Source organism: Lygodium microphyllum, chromosome 18 (assembly GCF_053477565.2).
Source record: "Lygodium microphyllum isolate KBCC chromosome 18, Lygodium_microphyllum_v1.1.10, whole genome shotgun sequence".
In the NCBI taxonomy this organism is placed as follows: Eukaryota; Viridiplantae; Streptophyta; class Polypodiopsida; order Schizaeales; family Lygodiaceae; genus Lygodium; species Lygodium microphyllum.
Genome location: NC_141152.1, coordinates 99,002,471 through 99,014,050, shown reverse-complemented (window position 1 = coordinate 99,014,050; position 11,580 = coordinate 99,002,471). Strand labels below are relative to the sequence as shown.

At 36.3% G+C, this 11,580-nt stretch overlaps 2 pseudogenes; both read left to right on the top strand.

The window, feature by feature from the left end:
- Positions 1–372: 372 nt before the first annotated feature.
- LOC148021184 (uncharacterized) lies at positions 373–2,611 on the top strand (annotated as a pseudogene).
- Positions 2,612–2,961: 350 nt separating this feature from the next.
- On the top strand, positions 2,962–4,319 carry LOC148021183 (uncharacterized; annotated as a pseudogene).
- Positions 4,320–11,580: the final 7,261 nt, after the last annotated feature.

The following is an 11,580-nucleotide window of genomic DNA, read 5'->3' as shown; positions in this document are numbered from 1 at the left end:
GGTTACAATCTTTCCCTTCTTCAATGGTGGTACACTGAATGATATATTGATGTGGGGTCCTTTTCAAAGCGTCTACACAAGCCATCAATGGGATTTAGACCTGGTCTTGAAATGGTGCCCATTGTAGAGGAGATGGCTAGAATTGTGGGTGTCATATAAAACATGCCAAATATTATTCATGCATTGGTAGATGGGATGAAAACCGTGCATAATCCTGGTGTCATCCATCCAGATTTTCATGCTAACAATATGGTATTGGACTTTACTAGAGATAGCACCCCAAGAATTGGTATCATAGATTGGGGTCTAATGCTTATTTATGGTATGACAAGACCAGCCCTCAACTAGAAATGTGGGGGGGTAGATGATCCCATGGACATTATAGATGAGCATAGATGGAAAGGAGCGTTGGAGAGGAAAAGAAGGCCATGGATTGCACCTGAGATCTATGACCCAATATGCCAGTCTGCATATGGTAAGGAGTCAGATGTGTATGCAATTGGATGGCTCATCATCTGCCTCATTGAGTTTTGGTGCTTAGGCGAACGCTTGTGGTTACATAGGGAGTCGAGAGATGCTCCAGATAAAGAGATCATGCACCTAATAGAGTTCAAGGCAAGGAACCGCATGTTGGCAGATGATAGGGCCATGCGAGTATCATTTCCAGATCTTGATGAATTTTTGAGGACGAAGTGTGGCACTAATCCTACAAAGGCACAAAGACCGCTCGTAGAGCTTGGCCCTTTCCTGGCTCACCCTTACTAAATAATCCACATCTTACAATCTCTTCCCATATTTTGTAAAACATCTAATCTAGTTTTACTAGTCTGTATGACTCATGGATCCAAAGATGCCTTGAAACATATCCATTTTTTTTGTAAAACTCTATGGAATACAATCTGTAATTTGTACTATATAATACCTTCTCATGAGCATCATACTCCATCTCCATGCCATCACGTAGAATATAAATGCTTTACATGCTCGAGTAATATTTGTATGGGTTGCTTCAAGCCATTTGACTCATATATGAAGTTTACTATTATTAATCACATTTTGATAATTAGATTTTAGATCCATGATCTTTCCACAATGCTTTCCACTTTATAATTTATAAACATAACACTTAAAAATATCATATTTTCTCGTTCAATTAAGATATGCTTCGGTAACAATCTTTTAATGTTGAATGCAAGTTTTACAATTGAATAAGTGATTTTTCATTCGGATTTCATGGGAGCTTTTTACAAGCTTCAAGTAAATTTTGATGATATTCAAGAAAATCTAGGTCTTGTGAGACTAAGAAAAGATGGATCCGAACCTACCTTTGCTCAAATTCGTGAACAAATTGAAGGTGATGAGCTCATAGATGGGTCTTTTAACTTCATTGAGGACAATTATATTATTAAAAAATGACAAGAGGAGCGGTGGACTCTTAGTGATAATCTTCAAGTTTGCATCAAGAGGTGTGCTAGTGTGACGAATGAACCATGTTCTCCAAATAAGCGACAATGTTTAGAACAAGTTGTAGAGGATCAAAATGAAGATTTAAGAAACCTCACTTCAAAGCTAAAAAGCAAGTTGTTAAGTCCAAGCACTCTCAAGACTTGGAAACATGAATGCAATAGAATAAGGCTAAAGTTAAAACAATCAACAATCTCAAGGGATGATAGGTTTGAATTACACAGCAAAGATATCAATGGATATCAATGGAGAATCTTGAGTTCGTGTTTGGTGTAATGAATGTAACTCGTTGTATGGGAAGGGTTCAATGGAAGGGAAGCATGCCGCATATATTTGTCTTTCTAACTTCATGAGGACACACATCATGCAAAATAAATGTCATGAGAAAAATTATCTTATGTTTCGAGGGCTTACAAAAGTGGATATACAACATACTGTAGTTGATCAAGAACTAGATGATAAGAAAGAAATGGAGACATCAATAGAGAAGTTACATTCTTACATGGAGAAACATAAAGGTATTATCTTTTTTCTTTGTTTGAGTTTATATATGCAGTTCTTTCTATTGAAAAATAGGTTACACATTAGATTAGGCTTTTTAATATCAAACTCGTTATATAATATAAGTCTACTTTTCATCATGTAGATTGGGATTTTGAGGTCATTGAAGCTACCTTACATGACTTCAAAGACAAAAGCTTTGCTCGTGTAAGGTGTAAGTATGATGACACATGGCTACATTTGTGTCCTTCAAGGTCTGACCTATATACAATTTTGATAGAGCATACAAAATCAATATTGCACACAAATGCATTTTTGAAGGAGGAGGAAAAATCGAAGCCATTGCTCACAGGATTGCGTGGACGTCCTCGAAAGGGTATATTGCATGATCCAAAACAAACATCTCTTAGCAAGTTCATGGTCTCTACAAAGGCTAGAAGTTCAACTCAAGGTGATCCATTGGCCTCATCTCTAAATCACCATAAAGATGATGAAAATTCATTGGTAAGTTTAAACTTGTTATGTTGGGGGTTATGAAGTCACATAATTGAGGTCAGCAAGAAGAGCATCAATGTGAAATCTTTATTAGATGATCAATGTAATGGCAAACTTTGGTTTTTAGAGCCTTTTACTAGGGCAAATCTGAATTATGGAAATACATGCTTTCAAATAGATGGTTGTTTTTGTCACATTGATTGTCCACGTATTTCAAATAGTGGGCAACCATTCACAGACTTCTCTTGTGCTCATTGCAAAGGTATACCTAAGCTTTCTGACTTTAGGATGAGAGTATATAGGGAGAAGTTAGCCCAAGAGAAGAGAGGGGATAGGGGAACTGGATTTGGCAGAAGATTAGATTATCTCACTAGATAGGAGCTCAAACAAACAACACTTGTTTCCAAAAAGCATATAAGAGAACTCACTTTTAAACTATGCAAGTATAAGCTTCGGCTTGCAGCTCTTTTAGTGAAAATAAGGAGCTTACATGAAGCCAACATGGAGTATCTTAATCGAAGAGATGCAAAGAGATTTTGTAACAATATAATAGAAGCCCATAGATTGGGAAAGTTTGGTGGAAAACTTGCTCTCTGGGACTTCTTGCAAGACATAGCTACAAATATGTTACGATCAAAGGGAGGCCAGCGATATAATGCAAATACCAAAGCTTTTTCGAGGTTGCAAAGATGTGGGGTGGACCAAGGTTGCAGGATTTCCTCACTACTAACCTCAATGGTCCTTCACTCTCAATGACAAAGAGAGCCCATAGACAAGCCACCCACTTCATACATGGTATACATGGATATATTTTTGACGCCATTGCTGAAATATATTGGAAGGAGAAAGAAAAAAATGGCATTGCAGGAAAGATTCCCTTTATTTTGGTGGAAGATGAGACTACCATAAAGAAGCGAATAAGGTAAACATATTGCAAAATTTGTTTTTTGGGATCGTAAAAAATATTCTCGATCAACTTTTAAATTTTATGACATTTTTTGTTTTGATTGTAGGTGGAACCCTAAAGATGATATGCTTATTGGGTTTGATGGATACAAGTCTTTAGACCATGAGTGCGGGACCTCATCCATGATTAAAGTTGGAGAAGGAAAAGTAGGCTATGATGTAATTGTTGATGCTTTTGAGACTCGTATCATTGGTGGTTATGCAAGAGTCTTTGTTGCAAATCAACTTCATGAAGCACTTTCGCGCTTAGTTGTGACTGCTCATTGCACATGCAATCGGTTTGATGCAAGTTTTGTCCAAAGGCAATGGAGTGAAATCTCAACATTGTGGGATGAGAAGCTTGCCTCGACAATAGGTCCTATTATTGGACATGCATTAGATGGAGATAGTCGACGAAGAAAACTAATGTTAGCTGATTATGTTCACAAACTTGGCACCAGATACAAGATTGAATGGGATGGATGGCCTCTCTCAGCCAAATTATCAAATGGAGAGGTTTTTGGTCTACATGATCAAGATTTTATACATAATGGAAAAAAGTTTGTCAATATTCTTGACAAACCAAAGCGTCAACTAGCTCTTGGTGATGTTTGGGTTACCTTGAATCATGTTGCCATTGTTTATGATTCCTTTTTAGTTGACAAGCATATGTTCAAGGAAGCTGATATTAGGCGAGATGATCGTCAAAATTGGACTGCAGCACAAAGAATGTGTAGTAGGCAAGTCCAATGGTGTTTGGGAGAGCTAGCAAAAATGGAAAACATAGAAAAGAGAGGAGCATGGTGGGAACACAAGCTTACCTTGAAATTGTAGGAGATTACATTGATATTTTCTTGTCTCCACACTTCAGCTCGGTGGAGAGAGTCTATTTATTAGTAAGGAGGCATTCCTAGATGTACAACTCTCGTGCCACTTTGTTGTACTGCTCATAAAATATTTTAAAGACTTTCATTCAAATAAGATACTTCCAATACATTTAATTGGATCTAATGCAGTTGATATCTTCTTTAGCAAAGTTGGGACCATGGTTGGCCAAGAGTGCGCTTATGATTTGATGGACATGCTACATAGTATAGGGATCTTGAATAGGCTTTCATATTTTGAGTGCAAGGAGAATAATGTAAAATTTTCACGTGCCCATAAGAAACAGGAGCATGTATGGAGAGAGTTGAATCTTAAGGAGACCATGGAAGAAGCAGTTTTAGGTGATTACAGATGTGTTTCAACTGATGAGAAGATAATTGATGCCTTGAAAAGGGGATTACAAAGTGCTCACCACATTTGTGAGTGTTTACAAATGAAACCAAAAGGTAAAGAGGATAAGCAATGGTGGTTGGAGCCTTGGTCCAAAGGTTTTTTTGATGCTTACACCAGCTCAAATTTCCAGGATTCCAATACATATGAGGAATTTTCAGCTCCTACAAATGATGGGGTGGATTCAGAGGAGGATGTATCCACAAGTGAGATAAGACATGTAGTAGATTCTTTGTTAGATGACAAGGACAAAGTAAATCCAGTAGTGAAGCTTGACAATAACAGGTTTCTTTTTAAATCAACATTGGTAAGTCAACTCAATGGCAATCCCACATTGTCCAAAGATAGGCTTACAAGGGTGTGACAAGGAGTATACTATAGTAAGGAGGAGAAACATCATACTCAAACAAATGACAATCTATTTGGCATTGGTTCAGATTGTGCTGTGTTCTTCCAATAAGAGCATACCAATGGGAAGATCACAAGGCTATTGATAAGATCTTCAAAAAGTATTAAAAAAATAAAAGCCAAAGTGTGTGGTACTTAGGACGAGTTCAAAAGATGAGAAGAAAAGTTGGTGGCGCCTATGTGGAATACAAGAGAGGGTTTAGCCTCCTAGATAGGCCCTTAGGAGTGGAGGTTCAACTTGGATGGTATCAAAAATCAAAGGGAACATGTAACTTTACATATGATTTGACAGACCTTGGTATGATAGATATTGAAATTATCATTGCTCTTGCAAACCTCACATATGATTATAATAATAACAAATATGAGCTTGATGAAAATGATTGGAAGATCTTCAATGAATTTGTAAACGACTATTGAGGATAGGTAAACAAACATTATTTTTCCTCTTTTTTAGTATTATCTCTGATGTAAATTGAGTGAAGGAAAAAAGTTTGATAGAGTAATTTTCAGGTGATTTTTTGGCATTTTCCTTCATGTTAATGTTTTATATTTGTATGTTTGTGTCAGGAATGCGACTAGTGGATCATGGTGATGCATCTAAGCATGTCGGAATCAACATGGACTCTAGCTTTGAAAATGCCAAGGTGTTGAGTAGAACACACTTATGGATTGGAGAAAAACTTTGTATATCACATTTTTTGTATAGCTATATCTACTTTGTAAAGGAATACAACATAAGTTTTGTATAAATAAAAAAATCAAAAAACCATATTTTTCATTGAATCATCTTGTGTATTTTGTATACTCACATTTTTTGTATATCTACATCTACTTTATAAAGGAACACAAAATAAGTTTTCAGCAAATGCAAAAATTAATTATGTGGATTATTCTAGAATTTACTTTTGGGCTATACAAATACAACATGTTTTTGCTTTTAATGTACCTACCTCCTTGAATTACAAATGAAGTGTGGCTTCATTGTGTTGCTTGAATTATGGATTGAGTAGCATTTATCTCTTGTCATCTCCAAGAGAGAGAGAGAGAGAGAGAGAGAGAGAGAGAGAGAGAGAGAGAGAGAGAGAGAGAGAGAGAGAGAGAGAGAGAGAGAGAGAGAGAGAGAGAGAGAGAGAGAGAGAGAGAGAGAGAGAGAGAGAGAGAGAGAGAGAGAGAGAGAGAGAGAGAGAGAGAGAGAGAGAGAGAGAGAGAGAGAGAGAGAGAGAGAGAGAGAGAGAGAGAGAGAGAGAGAGAGAGAGAGAGAGAGAGAGAGAGAGAGAGAGAGAGAGAGAGAGAGAGTGTGTGTGTGTGTGTGTGTGCATGTGCATGCACATGTATGTATGTGCCACATATATGCCTTTGATCTAGAAAAGAGGAGTCGTGGAGAGGATATTTTGAGATGAACTAGATACAACAGATATAATGATATACCTTGCTAGAGCCCTCCTACCAAAAATAGGATGGTCAAAGTATTTAGTTTTGTATTTTTTTATTAAAGACCTCTAAGACTAACTTTGAGCTAGTCTAGCTTCCTAGTAATTGTGTATCATAGCTTTAGGCAATGCTAGCCATAAAGATACTAATGTGAGTGCCTTTTGCTAGCTAGTTCTAGGTTGAGAATTGCATGCTCTAGTTATATACATGATGTCTCTATCTAGAAACTATTTTAAAGTCTTACTTTTATTGATAAAAATTTGAAATCGATCTTTGTGTGTCCTATATTACAATGATATTTTCATACTCACTAGAACTACTAAGAGATTTTATGAACCATTGGGAGTTGCTTTATGGTCAATTCTATAGTGTAGTATCTTGTATCTATACTATTACATAAGGATCTATTAAATTCTTTACTAAAAGAAAATAACAGCAAGGGATTTATAAATATTGCTAAAAAGTCACATAAGGGCCAATAAAAGTTTACAAAATAGGTTACATAGGGATATGCAAAACATGCCTTGAACACATGTGATGCCTAGGATATATACATAGTAACTCACCTGAGCACAGCTTGCCTCAGTACAAGCCCCAATACATGAAGAAGATGCTATTGCTATTCTCCTAAAGGCTGTAAAATAGGTGTTTCCTACCCTTGTGACCACTCTTACCAACATTCTAGATCCTACGTTGGCAAGTACCATCCAATCCTGTTTGGATGAAGAAAAGAGGAACCAAAAAGAAGGCAACAACAGTCAGGCATCTTCAACTTCACGTGATCAAGTATTGGTACATACAATTCTCATTAGATGTTCTTTCTATGAGAAAAAAGGACATCTTGTAAACAACTGTTGGAAGAAGTATCCTGAGAAAATGAAATGTAACAAATGCAAGAAGACAGGGCATATCACTAGTAAATGCCCCAACACTCTTGATGTACCCAAAGAATTGGTGGCCAATTATGCCTCCAATTCATCTAAAGATTGACTTTTTTGAGTCTTTAAACCATCTACCTAAAAACACTCTTATAGCCTGATTTATAAAGGCATCCCGGTTGTTTAAGGGGGGGGGGGGACATCTTACATGCCTTGTAATCCAATGCCACCCTGGCATTGAGGGGGAGTTTTAGAGGATAGGCATAGGAACCCACTGTAAGCAAGGGTGCATGAGGCCAGATGGGTGTGAACAGCCTTAGGGGCAGGGAAAACCCTAACCCTAGCTTGGCAGGGGCTATATAAACAGCATATGGGTCACTATCAAGAGTGGGAGAGTGTACCCAAGTTGTACTTGTAAGAAACTTAGTAAGAAAGTTGTTGTTCTTGTACTTTGATCTCTCTCCTTCCTCTTGTGCACACATTCCAATGCTGCAACTTTGCTTTCTAACATGCGCTAAATTTCCTTGAACATTCTTTGCAATTTTGTCTTTCCATCCCTTCAAACTTCCCTAGAACTGTTGTGACAATTTTCCAAAATAAGATTAATTACCTCTATCATCATTTTTAAAGGCTTTGGCATTATACTAACAAAAAAGAACAACATTGTTGTTACAAAGACCTTGAAATGATTTGTGTTTTTTTTGACCTAGCTACATAATTAATACCTAGAAAATCCTACTATATAATATCCACAAGGGTTTGTTCTAGGCTAGAATAAAACAAATCAATACCTACATGATATGGAGAATCATTAATATATCACAAATGATGCTACCTCTCTCCTCTATTAAAATAAAGGTAGCATCATTTGCATAGGATTGGAGAATTGTTACAAAACTTATTTTGTGTAGATGATGCTAGCTTTGTCCTTTCTTAAGATCCAAGATTGGCATAATGCACTTAATGTGAAATTTCTTTTTTCATTTTTTCAAACATTGTTCTTGATCTTTCATGCAATTCTAAGTGTGTACATTTAATGTGTGTAGTGTGTCTTGCCACTTGTCATCATCATTGATGTCATATATCATTTGCCACTTAGACAAGCTAATTAGATATAATTTACTATTTGCCTAAAGTTTTCATTTGTGGTGCAAAGTTATAGAACTAATGTATTGCTTTTTTGGTTTTGGATAAGTGGATTACAAGCAAAGGAATAGATACAAAATGTCCTCAGAGTGATGAGAGGGAAAAATCCCAAACACAACTCAATAAGAAGAGAAAAAAGAGCATCTCTAAAGGTGTTGTGGCTTGGCATGTGGCTCAAATAGCCTTGATCCTTTGAGTATTATTGCTAGTGTAAGAATACCAAAACAATTCAAAGAACCCACCCCAAGACCACCACATAGCCACCCAACAAGGCACCACAATTCACTATCTCTAATGTACTACATAAGCCATCTCCCTAGAGTAATCATTTACATGTAAAAATAGATGGGTGAAGCCCACAAGTATCACAATGATGTACTAGTGTCAAAAGTACCCCATTATATAAATATCCAAAGGAAAATAAGAACCAATGTTAAGAAGCATGAATAAACTATGATTTTGGACATCCACTCATATTAGTCATCAAATGTATCAAACATTAGACACATCCCTTGCACAAATGGAATGAACCAAGTTAAAGTAGACCCATCAAAGGGTCTATCACTAAGAACCATAAGTATTGCACCTCTTCATATCAATCAAAAGGCATCACACAATGTAAAACACCATGCCCAACCATCACAGCATCATAAATATCAATATTGATACTAGAGGACATAATGCATAGTTTATTTGATGAAATGAAAAACACTGACATAATTAGCTCAAACCTTCATGACTTTTAAGTGGAGCATAATTAGGTTTTCATAGATTATTATGATCTATGAGCGTGTTTTAGATCCATGGATATAATATGGAAACATCACCAAAAGTGGGTACTTAAGAATGCAACTTGACATTAAACCACAAAAGTCGATGTAGTAAAGCTTAAAGACTTTCTCCTTTTAAGATAAGTTATCCCATATGTATGAATAATATTTTGCACCTTTGATGTTTCAAAAGAACTTGAAGCTCCATGTGTATACAAGTAGAAGAATGTATGCAACAAAGCAACCAAGGTAGTTGCTAACTTGACCAAGTACTTCTCATCATTTCTACTATGCATTAATATATGATAAATAATGTGCTAAATTGTGACAATTCATACTACCAATCACAATCATGGGTTGCCTCACTCCAAAGGCATTTATAAGTTGTTGGACCTGGTGCACTGGATCTCATAGAAGGAGATAAGAAAATACTCAATTCAATCATTAAGGCATGGATTAGTGGAAATGGTTTGTATTTTTGAGAATTACTTACACAAAAGTATGCTCATGAGATAAACCCACCTTCTAGTACACCTTGTGGATGAAGTGGAGATTGTAGGATGGGCTTATTGCCAGTGGATGTTCTTTTTGGAGCAATTCATGAAGATCTTAGAGGGCTTCTATGTGATAATGGGCTCATCCAAAGAGTATGAAAAAAGGTTGGCTTGTGTTTGGAGGTACTAGTACACATTTTTTAGTGGGTCATGGATCTAGATACGGCAAAATTTGACATGGATTTGTGAGGAGGACAATTGAAAATATGATGTCATTGAGTTATGCAGCCATTATCGGAGCATTTGGTGTTGAAAGTCCACCACAGGGGTAAGAGACAGTAGGTTGAATGGAGATTCAAGGAGAGGAGTAGACGAAAGAAAAGGAGCTTAAATAAATAGAAGATGTAGAAGAATACTCATAGAGGTAAAGCCTGTCAAAATTTTTCTACATTATGAGAATATAAATCCCTTGTAGAAAAAAACGTGCATAAAATAATAACTTCCTCTATGCTGCTCAGACCACCAATCTGATGCTTCCATTGGCTCCGAAAGGGGGGTAAAATACCAGAACACCTGACCAGAATTCTCCTAGATCACTCCTCCTTCTTCTCCCAATTCGGAGTATTGTTCATTGCCTGAAAACTGCGATCGCACATTGTGCCATTTCGCCAATACTTCTTTTTGTATAGAATCCTCCCAAAATGGCTGAAAGCTACTTGCTTTCTTTTACATGTCATCCCATTCTAGAAATTATCTAAAGTTTTTGGATTTTTACACGAGACAATATCTAAAATATCAAAAATTGGCTAAACTTGTCCGAAAATCTAGTATTTTTGAGCCATCCACACTATGGACACATTGACATTAATGACTAATATGGCAGTTGCACCCTAGAGTTTTTCACATTATACCGCATAGCGGCACAACATTGTGTTATGTGGATCTTTGCTAGCAATATCTTTATTAATTATTTATTCCAATTACATGCGGACATCACAATTGAAGATGGGATAGAGAAGAGGATGGATGGAAACATGAAGTAGAAGGTAACTTTGTTTTTATATACTCCACCATGCATCCATAAAAAGTGGCTTTATAGATATGAAACTATCAAAATTTAATAACATTAATAAGGGTTGGAGTTCTAGTCTAGTATATATTAGTAACCTATTCGATACCCTAAGGCCCTAGAGGAACTACCATGGTTCATGCTTGTGAGATGGTTACACAAGGCATTGACAAAAGTATATTTTTTTCTTCACTTAGTCTAACAACTCACCCTAATATCCAATCCATAGTACAAAGTCCACAATGTGGTGGATCACATCGGCATTATTTTTTATCAAAGTATAGGATTAACATCATGGTAAATTTTGAGGCAGGAAAGTTGACATCAAGCGATAAATCCAAATATTATATTAGTAGAGATGGAGTACTTTTGGCAGCTTGCAAAATATGATTTTAGTATGTCAATACTCGCATAGGAGGGAGACTTGCTTGAGCTACTATGTTCAAACACACATGCTACACACAAGAGGAATCTCACTCAAGAAGACAAGAAGAGGAATGGAGGTAAAACATTTTATTGTTGGTTTTTCTTCCTTCTCCCTCACACAATGCAATCAATGGACACAAATTATAAATAAGATACAATATAAAGGAAAGTTGTCTACTAAGTTAAACAATGCATAACTAACTATACTAATTGATTGGCACTTTAACCACTCCATATGTAGGTAAGTGTAACTAACTAAATATAATAAGTGATAA